The sequence below is a fragment of the Uloborus diversus genome, chromosome 7 (genome assembly GCF_026930045.1).
Source record: "Uloborus diversus isolate 005 chromosome 7, Udiv.v.3.1, whole genome shotgun sequence".
Lineage (NCBI taxonomy): Eukaryota > Metazoa > Arthropoda > Arachnida > Araneae > Uloboridae > Uloborus > Uloborus diversus.
Genome location: NC_072737.1, coordinates 147579717 through 147607608, shown reverse-complemented (window position 1 = coordinate 147607608; position 27892 = coordinate 147579717). Strand labels below are relative to the sequence as shown.

Here is a 27892-nt window from a genome sequence, read left to right as displayed (position 1 = left end):
TATTATTTTTCTTCTATCTTTGCATTCCAAGAAAAGAATAATAATTACGAATGAAGGTACAAGCTGTTCCTCTGAGAAACTTGTAATCTGTCATGAGAACTATTCTAGTTTGAAATGAAATATCAACATTTGAAGCGTTCTGGATATCTGAAGTGAACTGGATCAGAACCAGCTCTATCACAATTTAAAATGTTGCAGCAGAATAATAAAAATCTTTCACGGATTGGACTCCCCCCCCCTCCCGCCTAAGAAACCGAACTTGGACAGCAATTTTCGACTTGATGGCAAGGCCGTATCCAGAAATTTTTTTCGGGAGGGGCCCGGATTAGCACATTACCCTAACACACACACACACACACATATAGTATATATAGACACACCAAACGCATAAAAATGTTAACATAGAAGCCTTTTTTTCGTAGACAACCCCCCCCTCCCCCCTCCAAAAAAAAAAAAACGAAGGACAACCAAAAAAATTCTCCAAGTTTTCCCCCTTAACGATATTATGAATTTCTGAAAAAAAAAAAAAAAAAAGATTATGATTGAATGTTGATTTACTGTTCAGACTACCGTACCTTTTCGGAAAATTTGCAGGTGTCAAAATAATATTTTAAAGCAGGCTGTAATCCAAGGCCGTATCCAGAAATTTTTTTCGGGAGGGGCCCGGATTAACACATTGCCCTAACACACACACACACGCACATATAGTATATATAGACACAACAAACGCATAAAAATGTTAACATAGAAGACTTTTTGTCTCGATTTTTAATGTTTTCACTGTTTGGACTGTTGTTATTTTAATTCTTATTACTTTTCTTATTCACCTTGTAGGTAAGGATAACAAGAGAGTGTCCCTTTAAATCGGATGTAGAACATCCATAATTTCAGGGGCCCGGGGGGGGGGGGGGTTCCCCCGAGAAATTTTCGAAAAATGGTACGTTAACTCCAAATCGCTTTGTAGCGTGACAGTATCCAACAAGAAGTTTCAAACTGTGGGAACAAAATAACTGTTGAAAATTCATGGATAGAGTCGGATTTGATGCTAGGCGCCTGACTTGTATTTTGCTCCGTTGAATTATCCCCAGCAGGTCCGTAATTTTTCTGGGGGCGGGAGGGGGCGGGGGGTCAAAGAGTACAATGTTCAACACATGTTGAGGGAAAACATAAAAATACTCAGCTGCATGTGTTAGTTTTCGTAGCTTTTAAAGAAGGAATTAACCCCTCCCAAACCCCCTGAATAACGGGTTTGATTGCCGGTTCCTATTGAACCGACTTTCACAAAAACAAAATTGGGGGGGAGGGGGGGAGATGAACAATAATTTTTTAAAACTTCTTAAACTTCATAATAAAATTTAACTTTTCAATTTAAAACATTAATGGTAATTTTTTGAAGAAAATTTTAGATTGCGCTGACGAAGTCATTGGAATTTTTAGGCCTTATTAAAAGGGGCTTACATGGGGGGGGGGGGGTGCACCTGTTGACCCGAGCCTGAAGGGGCCCGAGATTTTTTAAATGAAGAGTTAAATACATGTAGGGACTTTGGGGTAAACAATATGCAGCGGGCCTGTAAAAGTCATTTGTCTCGGGCACCAAAATTTCTGTGGACTTTAGAGTCATTTAGAAAATAGATTCCGAAAAAAAGAAAAAGGAAAACGTCAGAAAGCTTGTCTCCCAAGGCATTACAAGATGCAGACAAAGCCTAATTAAAGGTAGGGGGGGGGAATTCTCAGTTAAAAGTAAGCCACATGCCATGTCCTTCGTATGAAGCGCAGAATTACGGTAACGTGGCGAGTTTTGAAAAATCTTGACACCGCAACCATTCCAAAACTTCCTTTAAACTACGAAAACTTTGCAGGATAAATAAATTAAGCTGCAAAAAACTATTAACTGTTCCATTAAAATTTAAAATAACTCTCCGAATTAAATTTTAAAACCCATTTATTGTAAAAAGACCATCATAGTGCACTTAGATACGAAAAACAAAAAAATTACATATACATATATATTTTTACAATATTTAAGAAAAATAGAAAGCTGTAAATGTCCTCCCTTACCAAGGCTTGTTCCAAACAGTCAACTTTATTATTTGAACCTTTGTTTCAAGAACTTGAAATCTGTAAAAACAGAAACTACAATTAACTAGGTATATTTCACTTCTAAAGTTTTAAGCAATTTTTAAATTTACACACAACAAAGAGCTACTATTTCAGATTTTTCTTAGTCCCAGGAGGTAATTCTTATTACCAAGGTGTAGAAGGTTTTCCTTTTCTTCACTTAAATGGCCCTTTCAGAATCTAACTGATATAAAGTTGTGCCACGAACATATGGCGGATGAACTGAAACACAGACATGAACTCTCATCTTCTCACATTCAAAAAAAAAAAAAGGGGGGGGGGGACGGTTCTAGGGTTGTTTGGTTTTTTCGGTCACTAAAAATGAAAAACTTTCGTCCACTTTTTATTGAGCAATCACGATTGCTTATTGTTCTCACTTGACTGTTTTGATGTGCTATCATTTATTTTCCCGCCAGCACCCTTTGAAGCATCACCGTCGACCGGCTTCTCACGATGCTGCTCCTAAAGCGAAAACCGCCTCCAGGTTGCATCCATATTAGTGATGTTCCGGACATCCGTATCCGCGGATATCCGAGGGAAAATAAAGATCTGTATCCGTATCCGTTACTTTTTTGACGGATCTGAAACGGATCATTTCTATTCTAAAAATTTTTAAATATTTGAATAAAAGACTTTTAAATTCCGTTTAAATTAGGTTTTATTCCCTATTTAAATTATAAGGTATCATCTCAGAAGCCAATTTGTATCCCCCTCTCCCCCGTTGCAAAAAGGAAGGGGAAATAAGTTTTAAAAGTGTGTATCAGTGTGTCTTTTTGTGGCATCGTAGCTCCTAAACAGATGAACCAATTTTGATAATTCATTTTTAATTCAAAAGGTGTTTTGATCGAAAGTGTTCTTAGCTTGGCCTCGTTTTGGTTGAACTTTAATTACCGGAGACATTAATTAAAAACCGACTTAACGTTTTTCTTAATTATGGTAGTAAAAATTTACCCGTACGTTAAAAATGTTGGCCCTAATTGAAAGAACGAAGTTTTCTGCGTTTGATATTTATTTGAAACTTTCAACTTATATACAGTAGGAGCTATAATCTTGTTAAGTAAATTTTAAATGCAATTCTAAGCCTCTATACGCATGATTTGTAGCGATTTCATAGTCAGAAGATAAGGAGAAAAAAAAATTTGAAAAAGAAAAAAATAGAACCGACTTCAAAATTGCTCTAAAAAGTGAAAAATAATTTTATTGTTTAAACACCATCGATAATGCTTTTAAACATAATTTTTGAAGTTGGCGCAAAAACAAAACGTAAAATCCAGTGTAACCATGCTTCGTTCATATTTTTTTCAGAAAAGCATCCAAAGTTACGAATGAAAGATGTATATCGTTATTCAAATATACTGTCATCAATGCATAATGTATGTGATAGTAAAGAAACTGGGCGTGGTTAAATTTATAATTATAGTTGAGTTACGGCTGTGAATGATTTTATCTATCGTTTTTGCGCCAACTTCAAAAATTATGTTTAAAAGCATTATCGATGGTGTTTAAAGAATAAAATTATTTTTCACTTTTTAGAGCAATTTTGAAGTCGGTTCTATTTTTTTTTTTTTTTTCAAAATTTTTTTATTTCATTCTTTTTAGTGTAAATGTAGGTATTTCAGAAATAGTAAGAAGTTACCATCACGAAACTTCGCCTTATTTTTTTCATAAAAATATGCTCCATACTAAAAAAAAACTATAAACACGCATTAAACTTTAGGCGATGGGCACTAAAAACTTATCTTTGTTCCTCTCTGGAATTCATGTGTAGTTAATTTAATTATAACCATTTAAGTATTACGTTTTCCCTAACTAGTTTCCATTTCACAGCATACAAGTTGCTTGTTATGCAATCCTGTATTTTCTTACTTTCCCTGATCATCTGTTATTGGCGTAGATGATAACAATAAAAATATTACTGTGTAGTTGAGGCAAACCAAATGGTAGCATTGTGAAGGCTAAGCAGATCCTAATCACTGCATCACCTCGCTTCCAGGTTAAGTTTACCCCCACTATGGCGCAATAGCACTGAAGAAGGGAAGATTTCGATAATTCACATAGGCTTACTATAAATCAGCAGGATTACCAAAATCAAATTATTTATGCCAAAAATGAGACGACAGCGTCAGATTCCCGATTATCGAAATATCCCCCTGAAGAAATTTGATGCTTGCTTCAGAGAAGCCTTCATTCAAAATTATCACTACAATTACTATTAATGTTACTGTCGTATGGCACCAAACTTTCATAACAATGGGTTTTATATTTAATCATTTAATAGGGAAATTGCATGAAATTTGTTGTTTTTGGCCCATAACTTTTTTTCTAACGGACAAATATGGTCAAGCAAAGTAATGGGACCTAAGTTGAGCCATTTCCTACCCATTAAAAAAAGAATAATCAAAATCGGTTCACTAGGTGAGACGCTGTGAGTGGACAAACAAAAAAAAAAAAAAACAAAAAAAAAAACATAATGTTACAAATTCTGTAAATAGTAATTATTGTAGTAACGTAACCTGTAAATAGTTTCCCGTAATGAATATACAACCCCTTTTTCATTCGGCTAAAGTATACGACCCCTATTTTCTTTCTTTCCATTGATAACGGTCTACGCATTTCGCGAAGAGGTAAGAATTTTGTAGAAAATTCTTTTCGGTGTATTTAAGCCGTTAGCGATGGATAAACAGGGAGTTTCGATTGAGATTTTCGAACTGAGTGCATTTTTGCTCTGTTTATAGCGAGGCATTTCGCTGTGTTGTTTTCGTATTTGGAAGTAAATACGTGTGTAAACGTTGAGTTTACGGTGTTGTGTGATAATTGCTTTATTGCTGATGAATAATTTAGCAGATGTTGACGATCTTTCCTGTACATAGTGTAAATAAATTTCCTGTGTTTTTATCAAGAACTGTGTCTTCATTTCAAGAAAGCGGAAGTCGCACCGAATCCGTTACAATTTGGCGCCCAACGTGGGGCTTCTTCTGGACTTTCTTGGAGTAAGTGTGACTTTGGACATTTTTTCATAAAGACTGTTTGAATTTATAGACTTTGTTTTTATGGTGATTACTCGCGCAATGGATAACCAATTAAAACAAATTCTGGAAGCAATTAATGCTGCGAAAAGTGACTTGGCTGAAAGTTTGGCGGCTAATCAAGAACAATTAAAAAGTGATTTGACTGCAAGTTTTACTGCAAATCAAGAACAATTAAAAAATGACATTGCGGCTAATCAAGAACAATTGAAAAATGAATTAGCGACTAACCAAGAACTGTTAAATAGTGATTTAACTGCTAAAATTACTACAAGTCACGATGAAATGAAAAGTGACCTAACGTCGATGAAAACCATGATGGAGAATCAACTAACCGCCATGGGAGATAAAGTCGATGCTCTGGAAGAAAAATTTGATACTGTGGAAGAGCGCATCGCCAATATGGAAAATAAGTTGGAAGAAGAGGACAAGAAATTGACTTCATTTAAGGAAGAAATAATTAAGGACGTGGAAAGGAGATTGGCGACCGCGGAAAGCAGCTCTGTACAGTTTGGCGCTCCCACATCGGTTGCTCGACCGTCCATTAAACTTGCCACATTTGATGGGAAAACTTCGTGGCAGGTTTACAAAACTCAATTCATGATAGTGGCGGAAGCGAACGGATGGGACTCTGCTACCAAGGCCTGTCATCTTGCAGCATCCCTGAGAGGTGACGCAGCGGACATTCTCCAGACCCTTCCGGACAGCCAGCGCCTGGATTTCGCCGCCCTCACAGCTGCGTTGGAGCTTCGCTTCGGTGAGAAGTGCCGGAAAGATTTCAGCCGACTCCAGTTGAAGTCCCGTTTCCAGAAAACTGGGGAAACCCTGCAAGAGTTTGCGGCGGACATCGAGAGACTGTCTCATCTTGCTTTTTACGACTGCCCTGCGGATGTTCGAGACAACCTGGCACTCAACTACTACATCGACGGGGTTCGAGATCCGGAAATCCAGAAAGCTCTACGGATGGCGGATGTCAAAGACCTGAATTCTGCCGTTGTGTATGCGATGAGATACGAGGCCGCCCAAGAAGCAACCCGTGTGGATCGCCATCTAATCCGGACTCAGGAAGCTGATGAGTCTGATTCCAGGTCGTCCCACCTCGCTGAACTTGAGAGACAACTCGGTGACTTGACAAGACATCTGAGCAGCATAACAGCCCAAAAGAAACAAGAGCAGAAGTGCTGGAAATGCGGTAGTGAAGGACACCTGCGAAGGAGTTGTCCGGCTCGCCAAGCTACGCGAGGGAAGGAAATCACCACCACTAGAGCTCTGCAGATTTCCTCTTCTAGTAGTGGCAGTGATGGACTTTTCATTTACGCACATGTAAATGGGAACCCCTGCAGACTGATTGTTGACACTGGAGCCAATGTGACAATCATTAGGACAGATGTGGCTCGTGAATTTGGATTGAAACTGCTGTGGACATCGCCACGCGTAAGTCTCCAGACTGTGACAGGTGACAAAATTGAGATTGACGGTAAAGTGGACTTGGAAATAGTGTTTGGGAATGCCACCTACCACATCATACGGCATTCGTCGCTAATATCACGGACCCCTTCATTCTCGGATTGGACTTTTTGAAGAAATATGACTTCACTCTCGACTTCAAGACTAATGAGCTGCACTCGATGAGACAAGACATAGCCGTTTTCCCTGCAGAGAGTGATGTAAAATCCGCTCATCAAATCATAGCTCAAACAGATTTATCGATTCCCTCAAGGTCAGAATCATTAATACCTGGCTCCCTTGAAGAAAGCAATAGTTTTCGATTTGGACTCATTGAATACCCCAACCTAAACAATAATCTAAAAGGAGTGCTGATAGCATCTACGCTTGTGGACCTTTCTAAAGATGTAATTCCTGTAAGAGTCGCCAACGTGAGTGAAAGGCCAAGGAATATTCGGAAAGGTGAAGTGTTAGCAACTTGTACTCCAGTAAACTGCATCATTAGAAGAATCAATTCCCCTGAGACTGTGTCTTCTGAGTCCTTGACGTCGAAGTTAATTGGGAGTGCGCCATTATCGAAAGATCAAAGAACTGCTGCGGAACAATTGGTGGACGACTTCAAGCATCTGTTTTCATCTACATCGGAGGATGTTGGCCGTACGAATTTAACGCAGCATAGGATTTACACTGGAGAACACCTCCCTATTAAACAGCATCCAAGACGACTACCGTTCGCCAAGAAGGAAGAGGTTGAGACCCTCCTGAAAGAGATGAAGGAGAATGATGTAATCGAACCTTCATCCAGTCCCTGGGCCTCTCCCATCGTCTTGGTCCGAAAGAAAGATGGCTCCACCAGATTTTGTGTCGATTACCGACGACTGAATGAAATCACCAAGAAAGACAGTTACCCTCTTCCACGGATAGACGACACCTTGGACACTCTTTCCGGACACAAGTGGTTTTCGACCCTGGACTTGAAGAGCGGCTACTGGCAGGTTGAGATACACCCTGATGACCGAGAGAAGACAGCGTTTACAACTGGACAAGGCTTATGGCAGTTCAAAGTTATGCCCTTCGGCCTCTGCAATGCACCAGCTACGTTCGAGCGTCTTATGGAGACAGTGTTAAGAGGACTCTCTTACGAATCCTGTCTGGTCTACTTAGACGATATCATCATCGTGGGACGCAGCTTCGAAGAACATCTGGCAAATCTTAGGAAGGTGCTGCAAAAGCTTAAGGAAGCCAATCTGAAGTTAAGCCCGTCCAAATGTAATTTGTTCCGCCGGGAAGTGAACTACCTTGGTCACATCATCTCTTCTGAGGGTGTGCAAACCGATCCAGAGAAGGTATCTGCGGTCAATAGTTGGAGTCGTCCCGAAAACATCCATCAGTTGCGAAGTTTCCTGGGGCTCTGCACGTACTACAGGAAGTTTGTGAAGGGTTTTTCCAACATTGCACGACCTTTGCATAAGCTGACGGAGAGCAAGCAAAAGTTTGAATGGTCCAAAGAATGCGAAGATGCATTTCTACGACTGAAGGAGGCTTTAACATCAACGCCTATCCTCGCCTATCCTCAGCCTTAAAAATCCTTCATCCTGGACACTGATGCGAGCAACGAGGGAATTGGAGCTGTTTTATCCCAAGAAATTGATGGAAATGAACATGTCATCGCTTACTGGAGCAAATGCTTATCAAAGTCGGAGCGAAATTACTGCGTCACCAGAAAGGAGTTACTGGCCATAGTGAAAGCTGTAGAACACTTCCATCATTACCTCTACGGCCGAAAATTTCTGCTTCGGACAGATCATGCCTCATTAACTTGGCTTTTGAACTTCAAAAATCCGGAAGGCCAGATAGCCAGATGGATACAGCGACTCCAGGAATATGACATGGAGATCAAACACCGAAAAGGGTTATCTCACGGTAATGCTGACGCTTTATCAAGGAGACCCTGTCCTGAGAACTGCCACTATTGTTCCCGAATCGAGAAACAGTATGGAACGACTAGCCCTATCGCCTATCAGGTGACAGTGACTCCAATATCATCAGAACCTGATCCATGGAGTGACGACCAAGTTCGAAAAGATCAACTTGAAGACCCCGACATAAAACCAATTTTGGAGTTCATGGAAAGTGACAGTCGACGCCCTAGCTGGCAGGACGTTTCCATCTTTAGTCCTGAAACAAAAAGATACTGGGCTTTATGGAACTCGCTCCATTTACGGAACGGCGTGCTACACCGAAAATGGGAATCTGATGACGGCAAAACGTCTAGGTGGCAGTTACTACTTCCCCGATCAAGGATTTCAGATGTTCTGAAAGAAATACATAGTAGTGCGACTGGAGGACATTTTGGTGTCTTGAAAACCCTCAATAAAGTTCGGGAGCGCTTCTTCTGGAGCAAGGCGAAGGATGACGTGGAGAAGTGGTGCCATTCTTGTGACGCCTGTGCTGCTCGTAAAGGACCGAAGAAGAGAAGCAGAGGGAAGCTACATCTGTACAACGTTGGAGCTCCTTTCGAACGAATTGGGATTGACATCCTGGGTCCTCTACCAAGAACTGCTGATGGGAACAAATACATTCTTGTTTCCATCGACTACTTCACCAAATGGCCGGAAGCATATCCCATTCCAGATCAAGAGGCTACCACCGTAGCAGAGACTCTAGTCCAACATTGGATCTCGAGATATGGAACACCTTTGCAGATTCATTCCGATCAAGGGAGGAATTTCATCTCTGCTGTGTTTAAGGGCCTATGTCAAATTTTCGGAATTGAGAAAACTAGGACAACACCACTACACCCACAATCGGACGGCATGGTGGAGAGATTTAACCGCACAATCCTGAATAATCTCTCACTTATGGTCTCCAGAAATCAACAGGATTGGGACAAGAAGCTACCTTTGTTCCTGCTGGCCTACCGCAGTGCTGTCCACGAGACTACCGGATTTGCCCCATCCCAGATGCTCTTCGGACGAGAGCTTCGGCTACCTTGTGATCTCGTCTTCGGTCGTCCTCCGGATGCGCCTTCATCGCCTGAGGAGTACATCCAGGATCTCCAGGCCCGGTTGGAAGACGTTCATAACTTCGCACGAGAGCGAATCAACATCGCGGCGGAGAAGATGAAGACCCGATACGACACAAGGTCTACTGGACATGAATTCAACGAAGGCGACAAGGTTTGGTTATGGAATCCCATCCGACGGAAAGGTCTTTCACCCAAATTGCAGTCGCATTGGGATGGACCCTACAAAGTCGTTAACCGACTAAATGACGTCGTAGTGAGGATCCAAAAATCACCTAATGCAAAACCTAGGGTTGTACATTATGATCGGTTAGCCCCATACTATGGCCATAGTTCATGAGTATTATGTAAACAACCATGGTTGATAACATAAAAGTTGTAGATAATTAATTTTTGCTTTTAATGTTTAGTAATATTTCTTGTTATTATTGTGTTTCCTTTGCACTATTGGTTATTATTTAATGTGTGTAATTGTGAACTTGTGATAGAAGTTTGGCACCCTTTCTGGGGATTGTACTGCCCGGGACGTGCAGTCCTTAGGAAGGGGGCAATGTTACAAATTCTGTAAATAGTAATTATTGTAGTAACGTAACCTGTAAATAGTTTCCCGTAATGAATATACAACCCCTTTTTCATTCGGCTAAAGTATACGACCCCTATTTTCTTTCTTTCCATTGATAACGGTCTACGCATTTCGCGAAGAGGTAAGAATGTTGTGGAAAATTCTTTTCGGTGTATTTAAGCCGTTAGCGATGGATAAACAGGGAGTTTCGATTGAGATTTTCGAACTGAGTGCATTTTTGCTCTGTTTATAGCGAGGCATTTCGCTGTGTTGTTTTCGTATTTGGAAGTAAATACGTGTGTAAACGTTGAGTTTACGGTGTTGTGTGATAATTGCTTTATTGCTGATGAATAATTTAGCAGATGTTGACGATCTTTCCTGTACATAGTGTAAATAAATTTCCTGTGTTTTTATCAAGAACTGTGTCTTCATTTCAAGAAAGCGGAAGTCGCACCGAATCCGTTACAATACATACGGTATGAACTGATAACCGCCTCCTTTTTGGAGTCGGTTAAAAAGCTCAATGATTTAAAATTTTTACCTGCTGTCAGTTCATATTTGTTAACAAATGTGTAATCTGACCCGCGAAATTCATCTTAATATGAGGTCGGCTCTCTGGGACATGTTTTGTTTTTTAATTTACTATTAGTTTTTGTTATTGATTTGGGGTTTTCGTTATTCTTCATTTTTGTTTTTCTCAGCATCCTTCAAAAAAAAAAAAAAAAGGGTGAAACTAAATTCTCTATTTACTGTTTGCAAAGGCGTTCCCGGCTCTGTATTTCGTCGGTCGGAGTAAGTTCGATGGAATGGGTCAGCGCTGCATTTATGCTGAAAATAAAATGCGAAAAATAATTTCCCGTCTGTCCAGTAGCAGCTTTACACTCTTGCTCCTGTATCCTACATCTACCGAGTAAGCTAGAAATAATTTTTCACATTCCATCTAAGCATTAATGAGCGCTGGCCTATTCCTTCCAACTCTGCCTCAATTTTACCGGAGATTTCTTTAAAGAGTAAATCATAGTCTTGATTATATTTTTGCCGCAGTTGACATTTTTTGAAGAAACTGCCATTATTCTGACGGGAATACCTTCCGTAACAAGTTTTACTCTTGGATACTTGAATTGGGTAAAAAAAAAATTTGAGATCCGTATCCGTATCCGCGGATCTACTTTTTTAACGATCCGGCACATCACTAATCCATATGCTACACACACGCGATTACGTACACAACTACACACACAAATACATACACCTACACACAAACACATACATACACAAACATACACTCAAACACATACATACACACACGCATACATACATACATACATACAGACACCTACACACACACCTGCACACAACTACCCACACGCTCATCATCACACTCATGCCTACACGCAACTAACCACACATTCATGCCTGCACACAGACACAAACACATATGCCTACACACACATACACATTCCCCACCACACAGAAACACTCATACACACAACTACCCACACATTCATACCTGCACACAGACAAAAACACATAAGCCTACACACACATACACATACCCCCCTACACACAAACACCCATATCCCTCACACACACACATAAACACACATGCCTACATACACACACTCGTGATTGCGATAAGACCAAATAGCAAATTAATTTTTTTACTTTTATTTTTTTCCTTCTGGCCCAGTTAATTGCAAGTTCTGAATTAAAAACTCTGAACTTTACACAATAAAAAATGCACAATAAATATTAAAATGTTTCGATGTTTTTAAAATGCAAGCTGTTTACACTGTGTTTGAAGTGGGGCAAAATTTGTTATTTTGAGCACAAAATGTTTTGTTGCCATAAAAACAGCAACACTTGAATATTCAACAACAGCAGAATATTCTTAAGGGCAAACAAAACTTAAAAATAAACTAATTAATAAAGTAAAAAAAATTGTAACTCTTCAAAAAATGGAGGGGGGGGGGGGGGTGGAATAAAAATTACTATGTACTAGTTCCCAGTTAAAAACTAAACGTGAACACTTGACCTTCGAACTTCGGCTCGATGAACTTACTGTAGCAGGGAAAGGAACTTAGATATGTTTAATTTGATGACTCGTGTGTTCACATTTATCAATTGATTATTTCCAAGCCCACTTGCATTTTTTCCACCGAAGGTAGATAAAAGTTTGTATTCGTTTCTGGCGAATAGAAATTCAATTTTTATCTGATGAATTAATTTCTAGCACTTTTCTTTTTAATTTTTGTTTCTGACGCTTCTATTAAAAATTAAACAACAGTATTACTTTCTGAGAAGACAACTTAGTTACTTCATGCTCCGCAAAGCACAAGATAGGAGTTAACCCCCCTCCTCCCGTGTTATTGGTTTCAACGCATATTGCCGTTCCTAATATGGTATTTTTTACATTTTTAAGAACCATAGGTATATAGCTCGATTTTTCTTCAAAGCGAGGAAGTTTTGCTATATTTTTTATTGTTTATTGCTATAGTTATTTAATGTTTTATGAGTGAAATTCTTGGAGTGAAATATCCTGAAATAGTGAAGACCATGTAACCATGTTTTAAAGTGAGGAATCCCATAAAAAAACATTCTGAGGATCAAATCGAAAATGACAAGGGGGAAAAAATTGGCAGTCTGTTGAATTTTAACGTTTGGAATGTTTAATGCTGTAAATTAAGAAAGTAAAGCATTAAAATGTTACATTTCAAAAATTCCATTCGCTTTTCCCCATTTTTCACGATGATAAATTTTCATTTGATACTAAGTGTAAAACTACGCTTGGCTACATTTTTTAGGCGCTTTTCCAATTAAAAAAACTCGAAATTCGCCCGTAAAGACGTGAAACATACCCCAGAAAGGACTTTACGACCCCCCTCCCCTTCCCCCTAGATAAATTCAGGCTGCGTTAGTCAGGGGCAGATAAAGATTACTATTTTAGGTGGTAAAATGGTACTCTCCTTCCCCCACTACAAACAATTCCAGGGTTTCGGGTTCGAAAAATTTTCTGAAACTACTTAAGTGTCAATAAAAGGCACCAAAAATACCAGGCATAATGCGCCTAAATACGACATAAACGATACAAATTAACATCAGAAGAAATGAAAAGGAGTAACATTTGAAATATTTACTTTTAAAAATAATTAATGAATTGAAAATATTACTGCAATCGTTTACATTTTATTCATAAATGTTTGAACATAATGTGGATGGATAGATAACGTGGTGAACGGTTTAAGGGAGGGGGGGGGGGATCATGACCCCATGACCCTCCCTGTTAGCATAGTGGAGGAATTAAATCGAGTGAACTTACCCAACCAAGATCTAATCAAAATTTGCACTTTTGGTCGCCGAGTGTAATAGGAGTTTTATGCAGGAAAGAATGCTTGCAGTTGAAATTATATCTTGCTTTCATCGCAAGAAATTAGCAGAATACTGCAGACAAGTGTTTCGAAGTTACAAAAAAGTTGACTATTTTGCATTGAAAAAGATGTTCCTTGCAACCCCGAAACACGTGTGTGCAGTATTCTGCTATTTTTTTGCGATAAAACGTTGTTGATTCACTTTTACTTTTCTGCATATAGTGTTTATTTCTTATCTTACTTTTTTTTCCCCTCCACGGTGAAAATATACAAATGATTTGTTCGGAGAGCTATTTACATATGAAGCAGTGAGAAGCAAAGGGATGTAAGTGGCAAAATTGAAAATTTGGAGATAACCAGTACAAATGGTGGTGAACCTCTCCTCTGTCTTGGAGCAAGAGATAGTACTAGTAGCCGTCGTAGGTCTGTTATACAGCGTGATTTGAAAAACGTTTCAATGAAAGACTACCTAGGAAGTTATCTTTAAACGCTTTTTACTCAAAACTTGAAAATGTCCACTCACATACATCCCTTTGTTTCTCACAGCCTCATATGGAAAATATGAATTGAAAAACAATTTCTATCAAAACATTTCTAATGTAGTAAACTTGCATAACCTTTAATACTCAATGTGTACGACCAAGTCAAGAGTCATTTAACAAGTCTAAATGCAATCAAGTCAAAATTAGTTTAACTATTAAAGTTTACATTTTTAAGTTGCCCATTCAAGAGCATGACGGCAAACAGCCGAGTCGGCTGACGAAGCAACTAAAAATACGGTACTGTCTGACCACGGATTGTATGGAAAGACAAACATCCGTTTTACAGCCGGAAATGGACAAATCTATTATTTTTAGCGATGTTAGCTTTTGCAGAAGCAGAGTTTCATTCAAATGAGCGTAATACGCGCATCAAATTTTTATTTTCCCCCCTCATTCAGATAAATTAATTCCATCCAATCTGTGGTTGGACAGTACTTTAAACAGAGAGAGAGAAGAGAGGATATAACCTACAGAAACATTATATATAGTCAGCCAGAGTCATTTGCATGGATTTCAAGACACGCATTTGATATACTCATTTCCCGATGTGAGGACAGCGGCCAATCGAATGAAAAAGGAACTTGGTCATTTCATCACGCGAGGCACGCACGTTAGGACCGGGAAATACGTCACAATTATTGAATTAGCTTTTGTGACTTTGCAAGATCAAAGAAAACCGGGGATTTATTAAAGCCAAAAACTATTAAATATTGTATTAAAATAAACATTAAGAATTCATTATAATATTTGGAATTCCCAACACTTCCCTTGCCCCCCCCCCCTGGCGTTAGTGGCGCAGATGCATCCCCTTAATCAGGGGTGCCCACAGGGAAGGTTATGGCCCAAGTTGCGCCATCAAAATTTTTGGTGGGATTTTTAAATTTTTTTGTTTGTTGAAAATTCTTTATTGATTTCTTTTTGTCAAAATTATTTATTTTATTTTGTTTTGTTTTACTGAAGTGATAACTTCTTATGGGAAGGTAAACCGATTTGTGACACAACGCATGTAACGACGCAACTCTCGTCTGGCATTCCTTTAGTTCGCGCATACGACAGAAGCGCGCATGGTAGGGGAAATTTTGTTTCTTTACTCTTTGAGGCAGCTTTAAGCGTTAAGTGATAGTAGAAAAAGTAATGAAACTAACAGAGGATGGATGATCGTCGCAATGTAACGCAATCTCCTAATGAAAGGTGAGTTTAATAATACAATATAATACCAATAACATTGTAAACAATATATATTCAAAACAGCATTTAATCTTTAAATTTATTTTCAGAACAAAAACATTTTTGCGATTAGTTATACTAAAAATATCTCGCTTCATTTAGGGTTTTTAACTGTGATAAGGTGTACATATTTTAAACGAACTTCATCCCCGCAGACTCCGCAACGCGGGGGTTCAGGACGGCCGAGAAAACAAAAATAACAAATAAACATTTAATTTGTTCATCACAGAGTAAAATCTAAAATGTTTCGTAAGTTTGAGTGTTTTTTCTGATGAACGAAATATTTAGAAAAGACGCGTCATTTAATCTATTGTTTTTGCGCCGACATCAAAACTCATGTTTGAAAGTAGTCTGAATGGTGATCAGAGAATAAAATTATTTTTCCTCTAGAGCAATTTTGAGATAGGTTCTTTTTTTTTTTTCAAAAATTTTTTTAAATAAAAATCTAACAAGCAAGCACCTTTCTCTCTCACTTACGTATTCAAACCTTCAATACTTATTTACAAATCATTATTTTAGGGCTATTCAAATGTAAGTCGTTGCAGATGTGCATCAACATCAGCAACAGACGCAACAACACTCGCAACGAATTATTCCATCTTTTAAACGTATTGTGCAATTAAAGCCGTCAAAATATAAGAGCAGGAGGCGTAACAGTTTATCAGAATGATCTTGATTGCATAAATGCTGTCACTCCAAATATAGGATTACATGTTAATAATGCTTAGATTTGCCAGATTTCTGAAATGTCCAACCGGGACACCCCCAGAAGCGAACCTTCTCCCCCCCCCCCACGCAAACAGTGTTGCGGTATTCAAAAGGGCTGGTTTTTGGAGTGTTTTAGTGGGTAGTTCATTCTAAATGCGATAAATAAATGGTTACTAAATTATGAACCAAAACCAGGAGTAATAATACATGACCCAAGCAGATAAATTTAAACATTTTATTTCTTACATGTTAATATTCTCAAGTTACTAAAGTAAGTAGGAACACTGAATAAGGAAAAAAGTTGAACAATATTTACATGTTATTCAATAGTCTTTTTATTGGGTAGAACACTTATAGGTTTAATATTTGTAAAAAAAAATACAAGATAATTCATTATTAATGTTAGAAATGGCAAAGTAATTATCCTAAAAGATCCTTCACAGTTAATTATTTTTGGAGTTTTTTGGTCATCTATAATCAAATTTATCATTTTCCGGGACATGAAGTAAACCGGCCGGGACACCGGTATTTTGTCTGAAAACCGGGACTGTCCCGGTCAAACCGAGACGTCTGGCAAGCCTAATAATGCTACAAGCTTTAATACAGCTACACAAAACGATATTGGTGAAATGTGTGTAGTGGAATGTCTCAGTGAAGCAAAGCAACAAATTATTATTGCCAACATATATATATGTCCAAACAAAAATATTTCAAGCATTATTCAATTTATTCATAAACAGCTTTTAATTATACACAAGAAGGTTCTGCTTTAGTTAATGAAGATTATTATAAAATTCCTTTAATTTTAACCGGAGATTTTAATGTTAATCTTGCTTCTGATTGAGCTAAAAATTTAGTATCGTTTCTACAATCCAAATTACAATTACAAATGATTAATAAGCCAGAAGAAGCCACTATTGTCCGTTTTTCACTAGTTGAGACTTGGCCACGCCCCCAACACGTGGTATCGGAAGATTCTATATGCGTCTTTTGGGGATGAGGCTTCAGACCAACACTGAGAAAGGTTGCAATTGGCCATCGTTATCGCGCTGTAAGGAGACAAGTGTTCTATAATTTTCTAAGAAATAACCTCCCACCTTCTTTCCCGAAAAAAAGGTGTGCTACTAAGACATTTGTTCGACTAAAAGTATTTTAAGATTTGCAGTGTATTTCTATACGTTTTGGGTTAATTTATCATTGATTTTGCGAAGGAAATCCTAAACTTTCTGTCTTTCACGCTAAGTAAACATTTTCTGAAAACACGGTGAACAGTTGCAGGTGAAATTGGAAGGAAAATTTTTCCTTCTATTCTGCTGAAACTTTCACAGCTCTCAAACGTGGGTTTTTCATAGGTATTCTAATTATAAATCTCTAATCGCATATGGTCAACTTTGCTGGTCAACCATTTCTCACCTTATTTTCGATCCGATTTTCTTTTTTAAAGCATTTATTAAATATTACACAGTGCTTAGAGATAAATGAACTATTTTTGCAATATTTCGAACTGTTTTACTTCGAATATAATGAAGAAATAATGCGTTTTCGAATTTTGTTTGTTGTTACTTTGCGAATACGAGTCATTTTTAAAATAATACGTAGATTTGTAAAGTGAACAAGCAAAAATTAATGCCAAAAGATTTTTTAACTATCACCGCATTGAAAAAATAACAAAAAAAAGAAAAAAAAAAAACGACAGACGATAACTTTAATTTCGAATTTTTCTGAAAATATTTCTCTGTCACCTCATTTTTGGCCCATTTCAAACAGTCAATATTTTGTTTAAAAAAATGTTGAATTGATGTAATCATGTAGAGACAGTATGAAAAAGTATTGAACTACTAGTTCGATTCCTAGGCACTTCATTTTTAACCATACACATTTAAAGCCAACGAACAATTTTGGAAGCCTCAGTAGGTAAGTTGCACTCTGTGTGACACATTTCAATACTTTAGTACTATTTTTTTTTCCAACATGGCTTTTATTCTTCAGAAATGAAAAAAGGAACAAAACAAAAATTAAAGCTTTTCACATGCCAATATGATCATCTACAGAATAATTGAATAAGTGCCTGAAACAACGTTTTATGTTATTGTTTTAACCTATTTTTTTTTTTGTAAATACGAAAAAATATACATGCTTTTTTTATTCAAGTTTTTTCGATTACTCTAAAAGTAATTCAGTTCTTCCAGTACTTTTACAGAACAGCGTTACGTGTGGGGATCATAAAATAGGCAAAAGTTTGTTGCCCGTATTCTAATACAGATCCGAACAAGGGATCTGGGGGGGGGGGAGGGGGGGGAGGAAGGGGCGACCGTCCCTTCCTTGAATCGAGATGCAGAACTCTTCCACGGCATGTCTTTGATACTGAAGTTGGAAATTGTTTTAGCCTATCTTCAATAGTTTGACGAAGCTCTTGCTGTCTGGAAAATGAAAGTGTAGCACATATCTTATTCTTAACACATTACTGATAGAGATCTGAACTTTGTATAGGAAGTATTTCAAAGTTCCAAAAACTCAATTTTAGAAGATTCTAGATGATGTTAAATAGGGTTATAGGGTTCAAGGGCTCTTCTCAGGAAAGTTTGGAAAATTGAAGTCCCCCCCCCCCAAAAAAAAAGAGTAACTTTAATGGGACACCTTTGATGGCGTTAAGGTAAGGGATGGGGTTTGGTACACTCCTCCGCAATTTTGTAGAAAAGGAAGTCCCTCCCCTTCCCAAAATAACTGAAATGAGACGATCTTTCATGGTGTTTGGAAAGGGGGGGGGGCGGAGGTTTGCGAATTTATAAAAGGGTAAGGGTGTGAAATCAATCGCCCCCTCCTTGAATAGTTTCTGGATCCGTCCTTGGCTCTGAATGTAAAGTGCGTTATTTTTATCAAGAAACGTTGCTATTCAGTTGTTCAACATATCCCACACTGGCACACTGGCAAGGAAACTGACTCAACCACAAGAAAAAAAAACAGCAATGGAGAAAATTAAGGTTTGACGCAATAGTAATTTTAAGTGATTTAGTCTCAAACATTACAATATGCGCAGTCAACTTATTATGTGATGTTTATTAATTAGTTTTTGAAGTATAGATACATATAATGCATACTTTAAGTTCGAAAAATATTCTTCCAAATTATGAAATTTTAATGATGTGTCATTATTGATGAAATCGTTTCTACGCCCCCCCCCCCCTCCGCACCATTTAGGTGAGCTAACTTTGCGGTTTTTGTGTCGAGAAAAAGCACTAAATTTAGATTTTAAATCAATAGCCGGTACGGTTTTCTCAGATTTTGAATTGTGTCACTTTTCTTGTCGGAGTGCGATATGATTCTTTATTAAAAACATACATGATCATAAACAAATTGTGACTAGAGCTATCCAGGAAGGAGGGGGGGGGGGGGAGCCGGTCTTTTCCCTTAAAACAATTGTTACTGCGATTTTGGCGACTTAGAGCAAACCTAAGGCGTCGTTCACAAATGATGTCACGCTTGAAAGGGGTAGGGAGAGAGGGTTCGGGGTTCATGAACTTCGGACAGTTAGTCTCAAGGGGGAAGGAGGCAGTGGCGGCGCGAGAGCGAAAGTAGACGTCGGCGATGCAGTTTTGCATCGCCCTTTTAAGCATAAAATATTCTAAAAACACCATTTTATGCCTTCTTTGCTGATGTTAGGGGAAAACATTTACAGAGGTCTCGGTGGAAATTTCTAGTAATTGAAGCCTTAAAAACGCAATTATAGGCCATATTTATTGACTTTAGAGTCAGAGACTGTCGCAGATCGATTCTTTTGTTTAAAAAATAGGTCAAAATCAATCCCCTGCAAATTCTCGAAATTGAAGTTTCAAAAACAGGATTTTAGACAAACTTTACGGGAAGATTTTACGGGAAGGAATCTCTCTTCCTTCGAAAAAGTTTGAAAATTATGGTCCTAAAAACTTTAACAATATTTTATATTCAGGAGCCAGTCACTTAAACTTTTTGTTAATGTAGTTTAAAAAACCTAATTGATAATGATATAAAAAAAAGGCGATATGGAGACCCTTGCCCGAATATTTTCTGAAATTCAAGCCTTAAAAATGCGATTGTAAGGCCATATTTTTTGTAATAATAGGCTAGGTAATTTTTGAAATTCATGCTACAAAAACACAATTTTAAGCGATTTTCGATGTTGTTTAGTATTTGTGGGCATTAAGGTAGAAATATCGCGAAATTTAAGATCTGGAAACGAAATTTCAGATGCTCCATAATGCTTTCGGTGTGCGTGTGTATGGAGGTGGGGGAGGAGTATGTGTTCGGATGAGCAGCATTTTGAATATTTTCTTATAGACGAACTTAGGAAACAAGAGGAAAAGAAATAGGACGGGGGTCGGGGAAATAGAGTTAGCTGATCGTTATATTAGATTTATAGAGATATAGATAGGTTATAGAGTTAAGCTGTAGCTACTGAAGATTTCAAATTCAGGCCCCGACAGAATTGGGCCCCGCATTTGCTAAGGATGGCTCTGTGCAGATTCCGCTGCACGCACTATTTTGATTACTTTTGTGTCTGCGTCATTTAATAAGAGCTTCAATTGAAAACATGGAAACTTCTTAAAACTTTTGAGAATTTACTTCTGAGTATTTTGCGAGGCCCTATCTGCGCGAGGCCGTCGGCAGTCGCCGACGTCGCCGACGCCTAGCGCCGCCACTGGAAGGAGGGGATTATAAGAAATATGACTTCACATATTTTGGTCCAAATAAAAGCGTTCGTTATAGCAATATGTTCATCGAACATTGCGTGAGATGTGACGAGGGGAGAGGCTAAGGTGAAGTGTAACGTCCTTTATGGACAATCCGTGTTTACGTTAGGCTACTGTGTACTGAAGTGTTATAACTAACTTCGTTTCTGCCCCCCCCCCAGAAACGAAGTTGGTTATCTCCCCCCCCCCCGCCTTGAAAATACTCGCCCTGGGGGTAGTCGTCATCTCTTAAGCCGGCCCAACCGATGAACCTATAATTTTAAAACAGTATTCAAACGAAAGACTTTTTATAACGCATCGCAAAATATTACATATTTCTAAACATTAATATTCATGCAATACTTAGAGAAATAGCCTTGATTTTAATAGTCAATTGCTTTAAATATTTCAGATTGATTTTTTATTGTTTTCGCATTTACTTTTATTTCTCACATGTAAATCCTTTCTGGAACAATTGCCCAGTCCCCGCCTTTGGTTCAACCAAGTTTTTTTTTAAGGGGGGGGGGGGGGGGAACTTTTGTTCGAATAATGTTTTCATCATTTTTCAAAAATAACTGCTACTGTAGATCTACTGACTGTATATCCGCTCTATATGATCTGAAATTTTGTACAATCCATACAGATGCATCAAAAAGACCCAACCCGTAAGAGCTACTGAGTCACCCCCCCCCCTCAAGAAAAGGGAGAGGGAAATGGAGAGAGATATTCAGTCTTCAAAACGAACGCAACCCTTAAGCATTTCAATGCCACAGTCTGTGTGGCAATGAAGTTTTCCTGTCCCCCCCCCCCCTTTTTTTCATCAGCGCACTTGCAATTTCGAATATAGAACGTTAGTGTTTAAAAGGATATCGTTCAAAATTCAGAAAGCCTATCCTTAATAGAAATGTTTCATTCGGAAAACAAAATGCCTTACTTTTTTTTGTAAATACAATATTTTTGTTCTGAAATTTTCAGTTTAAAAAGTATAGATTCCCCGTAGACGACAATTACGCGAAGCTAGAAACGAAAGGAAAGAACACAAAGACATTTTTACAAATTTAAATGCCCGCCAAATTTAGGGTTGTCTCAATTGAAAGCGGTAGCGATCACCCCCGCGCTAAACTTAGCTTTGCTTTCGGGAAGGCGTTCCGAAGTCTCTTCTCCTCATGAACGCACAATACAAGTCACGGAACTGTACTTGATGCAGTCTTTGCAAGATTTTTAGATAACATACAATGCAAAAATGTTGTTGCTTATCATAGCTACCATAAGCCAATTGTTACTTTCATAGGATTAAATAGTGATAATAATTTAATATGATGCTAGTTATCACTTCTGCCGAGCGTCCCTTGACGTAGTGGAATGTCTCAGTGAAGCAAAGCAACAAATTATTATTGCCAACATATATATATGTCCAAACAAAAATATTTCAAGCATTATTCAATTTATTCATAAACAGCTTTTAATTATACACAAGAAGGTTCTGCTTTAGTTAATGAAGATTATTATAAAATTCCTTTAATTTTAACCGGAGATTTTAATGTTAATCTTGCTTCTGATCGAGCTAAAAATTTAGTATCGTTTCTACAATCCAAATTACAATTACAAATGATTAATAAGCCAGAAGAAGCCACTACAAGTCACGGAACTGTACTTGATGCAGTCTTTGCAAGATTTTTAGATAACATACAATGCAAAAATGTTGTTGCTTATCATAGCTACCATAAGCCAATTGTTACTTTCATAGGATTAAATAGTGATAGTAATTTAATATGATGCTAGTTATCACTTCTGCCGAGCGTCCCTTGACGTAGTGGAATGTCTCAGTGAAGCAAAGCAACAAATTATTATTGCCAACATATATATATATGTCCAAACAAAAATATTTCAAGCATTATTCAATTTATTCATAAACAGCTTTTAATTATACACAAGAAGGTTCTGCTTTAGTTAATGAAGATTATTATAACATTCCTTTAATTTTAACCGGAGATTTTAATGTTAATCTTGCTTCTGATCGAGCTAAAAATTTAGTATCGTTTCTACAATCCAAATTACAATTACAAATGATTAATAAGCCAGAAGAAGCCACTACAAGTCACGGAACTGTACTTGATGCAGTCTTTGCAAGATTTTTAGATAACATACAATGCAAAAATGTTGTTGCTTATCATAGCTACCATAAGCCAATTGTTACTTTCATAGGATTAAATAGTGATAATAATTTAATATGATGCTAGTTATCACTTCTGCCGAGCGTCCCTTGACGTAGTGGAATGTATCAGTGAAGCAAAGCAACAAATTACTATTGCCAACATATATATATATATATATGTCCAAACAAAAATATTTCAAGCATTATTCAATTTATTCATAAACAGCTTTTAATTATACACAAGAAGGTTCTGCTTTAGTTAATGAAGATTATTATAACATTCCTTTAATTTTAACCGGAGATTTTAATGTTAATCTTGCTTCTGATCGAGCTAAAAATTTAGTATCGTTTCTACAATCCAAATTACAATTACAAATGATTAAGAAGCCAGAAGAAGCCACTACAAGTCACGGAACTGTACTTTTCTACAATTCAAATTACAATTACAAATGATTAATAAGCCAGAAGAAGCCACTACAAGTCACGGAACTGTACTTGATGCAGTCTTTGCAAGATTTTTACATAACATACAATGCAAAAATGTCGTTGCTTATCATAGCTACCATAAGCCAATTGTTACTTTCATAGGATTAAATAGTGATAATAATTTAATATGATGCTAGTTATCACTTCTGCCGAGCGTCCCTTGACGTAGTGGAATGTCTCAGTGAAGCAAAGCAACAAATTATTATTGCCAACATATATATATATGTCCAAACAAAAATATTTCAAGCATTATTCAATTTATTCATAAACAGCTTTTAATTATACACAAGAAGGTTCTGCTTTAGTTAATGAAGATTATTATAACATTCCTTTAATTTTAACCGGAGATTTTAATGTTAATCTTGCTTCTGATCGAGCTAAAAATTTAGTATCGTTTCTACAATCCAAATTACAATTACAAATGATTAATAAGCCAGAAGAAGCCACTACAAGTCACGGAACTGTACTTGATGCAGTCTTTGCAAGATTTTTAGATAACATACAATGCAAAAATGTTGTTGCTTATCATAGCTACCATAAGCCAATTGTTACTTTCATAGGATTAAATAGTGATAATAATTTAATATGATGCTAGTTATCACTTCTGCCGAGCGTCCCTTGACGTAGTGGAATGTCTCAGTGAAGCAAAGCAACAAATTATTATTGCCAACATATATATATATGTCCAAACAAAAATATTTCAAGCATTATTCAATTTATTCATAAACAGCTTTTAATTATACACAAGAAGGTTCTGCTTTAGTTAATGAAGATTATTATAACATTCCTTTAATTTTAACCGGAGATTTTAATGTTAATCTTGCTTCTGATCGAGCTAAAAATTTAGTATCGTTTCTACAATCCAAATTACAATTACAAATGATTAATAAGCCAGAAGAAGCTACTACAAGTCACGGAACTGTACTTTTCTACAATTCAAATTACAATTACAAATGATTAATAAGCCAGAAGAAGCCACTACAAGTCACGGAACTGTACTTGATGCAGTCTTTGCAAGATTTTTAGATAACATACAATGCAAAAATGTTGTTGCTTATCATAGCTACCATAAGCCAATTGTTACTTTCATAGGATTAAATAGTGATAATAATTTAATATGATGCTAGTTATCACTTCTGCCGAGCGTCCCTTGACGTAGTGGAATGTCTCAGTGAAGCAAAGCAACAAATTATTATTGCCAACATATATATATATATGTCCAAACAAAAATATTTCAAGCATTATTCAATTTATTCATAAACAGCTTTTAATTATACACAAGAAGGTTCTGCTTTAGTTAATGAAGATTATTATAACATTCCTTTAATTTTAACCGGAGATTTTAATGTTAATCTTGCTTCTGATCGAGCTAAAAATTTAGTATCGTTTCTACAATCCAAATTACAATTACAAATGATTAATAAGCCAGAAGAAGCCACTACAAGTCACGGAACTGTACTTTTCTACAATTCAAATTACAATTACAAATGATTAATAAGCCAGAAGAAGCCACTACAAGTCACGGAACTGTACTTGATGCAGTCTTTGCAAGATTTTTAGATAACATACAATGCAAAAATGTTGTTGCTTATCATAGCTACCATAAGCCAATTGTTACTTTCATAGGATTAAATAGTGATAATAATTTAATATGATGCTAGTTATCACTTCTGCCGAGCGTCCCTTGACGTAGTGGAATGTCTCAGTGAAGCAAAGCAACAAATTATTATTGCCAACATATATATATGTCCAAACAAAAATATTTCAAGCATTATTCAATTTATTCATAAACAGCTTTTAATTATACACAAGAAGGTTCTGCTTTAGTTAATGAAGATTATTATAAAATTCCTTTAATTTTAACCGGAGATTTTAATGTTAATCTTGCTTCTGATCGAGCTAAAAATTTAGTATCGTTTCTACAATCCAAATTACAATTACAAATGATTAATAAGCCAGAAGAAGCCACTACAAGTCACGGAACTGTACTTTTCTACAATTCAAATTACAATTACAAATGATTAATAAGCCAGAAGAAGCCACTACAAGTCACGGAACGGTACTTGATGCAGTCTTTGCAAGATTTTTAGATAACATACAATGCAAAAATGTTGTTGCTTATCATAGCTACCATAAGCCAATTGTTACTTTCATAGGATTAAATAGTGATAATAATTTAATATGATGCTAGTTATCACTTCTGCCGAGCGTCCCTTGACGTAGTGGAATGTCTCAGTGAAGCAAAGCAACAAATTATTATTGCCAACATATATATATATGTCCAAACAAAAATATTTCAAGCATTATTCAATTTCTTCATAAACAGCTTTTAATTATACACAAGAAGGTTCTGCTTTAGTTAATGAAGATTATTATAACATTCCTTTAATTTTAACCGGAGATTTTAATGTTAATCTTGCTTCTGATCGAGCTAAAAATTTAGTATCGTTTCTACAATCCAAATTACAATTACAAATGATTAATAAGCCAGAAGAAGCCACTACAAGTCACGGAACTGTACTTTTCTACAATTCAAATTACAATTACAAATGATTAATAAGCCAGAAGAAGCCACTACAAGTCACGGAACTGTACTTGATGCAGTCTTTGCAAGATTTTTAGATAACATACAATGCAAAAATGTTGTTGCTTATCATAGCTACCATAAGCCAATTGTTACTTTCATAGGATTAAATAGTGATAATAATTTAATATGATGCTAGTTATCACTTCTGCCGAGCGTCCCTTGACGTAGTGGAATGTCTCAGTGAAGCAAAGCAACAAATTATTATTGCCAACATATATATATATATGTCCAAACAAAAATATTTCAAGCATTATTCAATTTATTCATAAACAGCTTTTAATTATACACAAGAAGGTTCTGCTTTAGTTAATGAAGATTATTATAACATTCCTTTAATTTTAACCGGAGATTTTAATGTTAATCTTGCTTCTGATCGAGCTAAAAATTTAGTATCGTTTCTACAATCCAAATTACAATTACAAATGATTAATAAGCCAGAAGAAGCCACTACAAGTCACGGAACTGTACTTTTCTACAATTCAAATTACAATTACAAATGATTAATAAGCCAGAAGAAGCCACTACAAGTCACGGAACTGTACTTGATGCAGTCTTTGCAAGATTTTTAGATAACATACAATGCAAAAATGTTGTTGCTTATCATAGCTACCATAAGCCAATTGTTACTTTCATAGGATTAAATAGTGATAATAATTTAATATGATGCTAGTTATCACTTCTGCCGAGCGTCCCTTGACGTAGTGGAATGTCTCAGTGAAGCAAAGCAACAAATTATTATTGCCAACATATATATATGTCCAAACAAAAATATTTCAAGCATTATTCAATTTATTCATAAACAGCTTTTAATTATACACAAGAAGGTTCTGCTTTAGTTAATGAAGATTATTATAAAATTCCTTTAATTTTAACCGGAGATTTTAATGCTAATCTTGCTTCTGATCGAGCTAAAAATTTAGTATCGTTTCTACAATCCAAATTACAATTACAAATGATTAATAAGCCAGAAGAAGCCACTACAAGTCACGGAACTGTACTTGATGCAGTCTTTGCAAGATTTTTAGATAACATACAATGCAAAAATGTTGTTGCTTTTCATAGCTACCATAAGCCAATTGTTACTTTCATAGGATTAAATAGTGATAATAATTTAATATGATGCTAGTTATCACTTCTGCCGAGCGTCCCTTGACGCAATTTTTTTTGTTTTTGAGCAATCACGATTGCTTATTGTTCTCATTTGACTGGTTTTTGATGTTAGCTGATTTTATTTTCCCACCGCCACCCTCCGCACCATCACCGTCGACGGGCTCCTCACGATGCTGCACCTATAGTGAAAGCAGTCTCCAGCTTGCGTCCATGTCCTACACACACGCGCATACATACACGCACACACACATACACACACAAACACACACATACACCTACGCACAAACACATATGCCTACACACACATACACATACCCCCCACACAAACATTCATACACACAACTACCCGCACACTTATGCCAGCACACAGACACAAACACACATGCCTACATACACATACCCCCTACACACAAACACACATACCCCCACACACAAACACACATACCCCCCACACACAAACACACATACCCCCCACACACAAACACACATACCCCCCACACACAAACACACACGCCTACATACATACACTCGTGAGTGCGTAAAACATAATTTAAATTCAAGATGTCAAAATTCAAATTATTTTTTTTTTCATTTATTGTGAGTGTGTGTGTGCATGTCATTGGGGCGTAGCACAGAACTTTTCCAGTAAAATAATAATTAAAAATAAATAAAAATTTTTTTTAAATAAATTAATTAAAAAGAGGTTTAAAAATAAAAAAGGGCAAAAGCGTTGAGAAAATGGGGGGGGGGGGGGATTTCCGCCATCGAACTTGGGGATGATGGGCATCCCTGCCCTTAACATGCGCGAAAATTTTTTAAAGTTGGG

At 36.9% G+C, this 27892-nt stretch overlaps 1 protein-coding gene across 1 annotated transcript in view; it reads right to left on the bottom strand.

The window, feature by feature from the left end:
* LOC129225769 (glycoprotein 3-alpha-L-fucosyltransferase A-like) overlaps positions 1-27892 on the bottom strand; it is a 70447-nt gene that overhangs the window by 23696 nt on the left and 18859 nt on the right. Inside the window, exon 2 of the mRNA XM_054860275.1 lies at positions 2059-2118. The gene's annotated coding sequence lies outside the window, so the exon portion shown is untranslated. The remainder of the gene's footprint in view (positions 1-2058; positions 2119-27892) is intronic.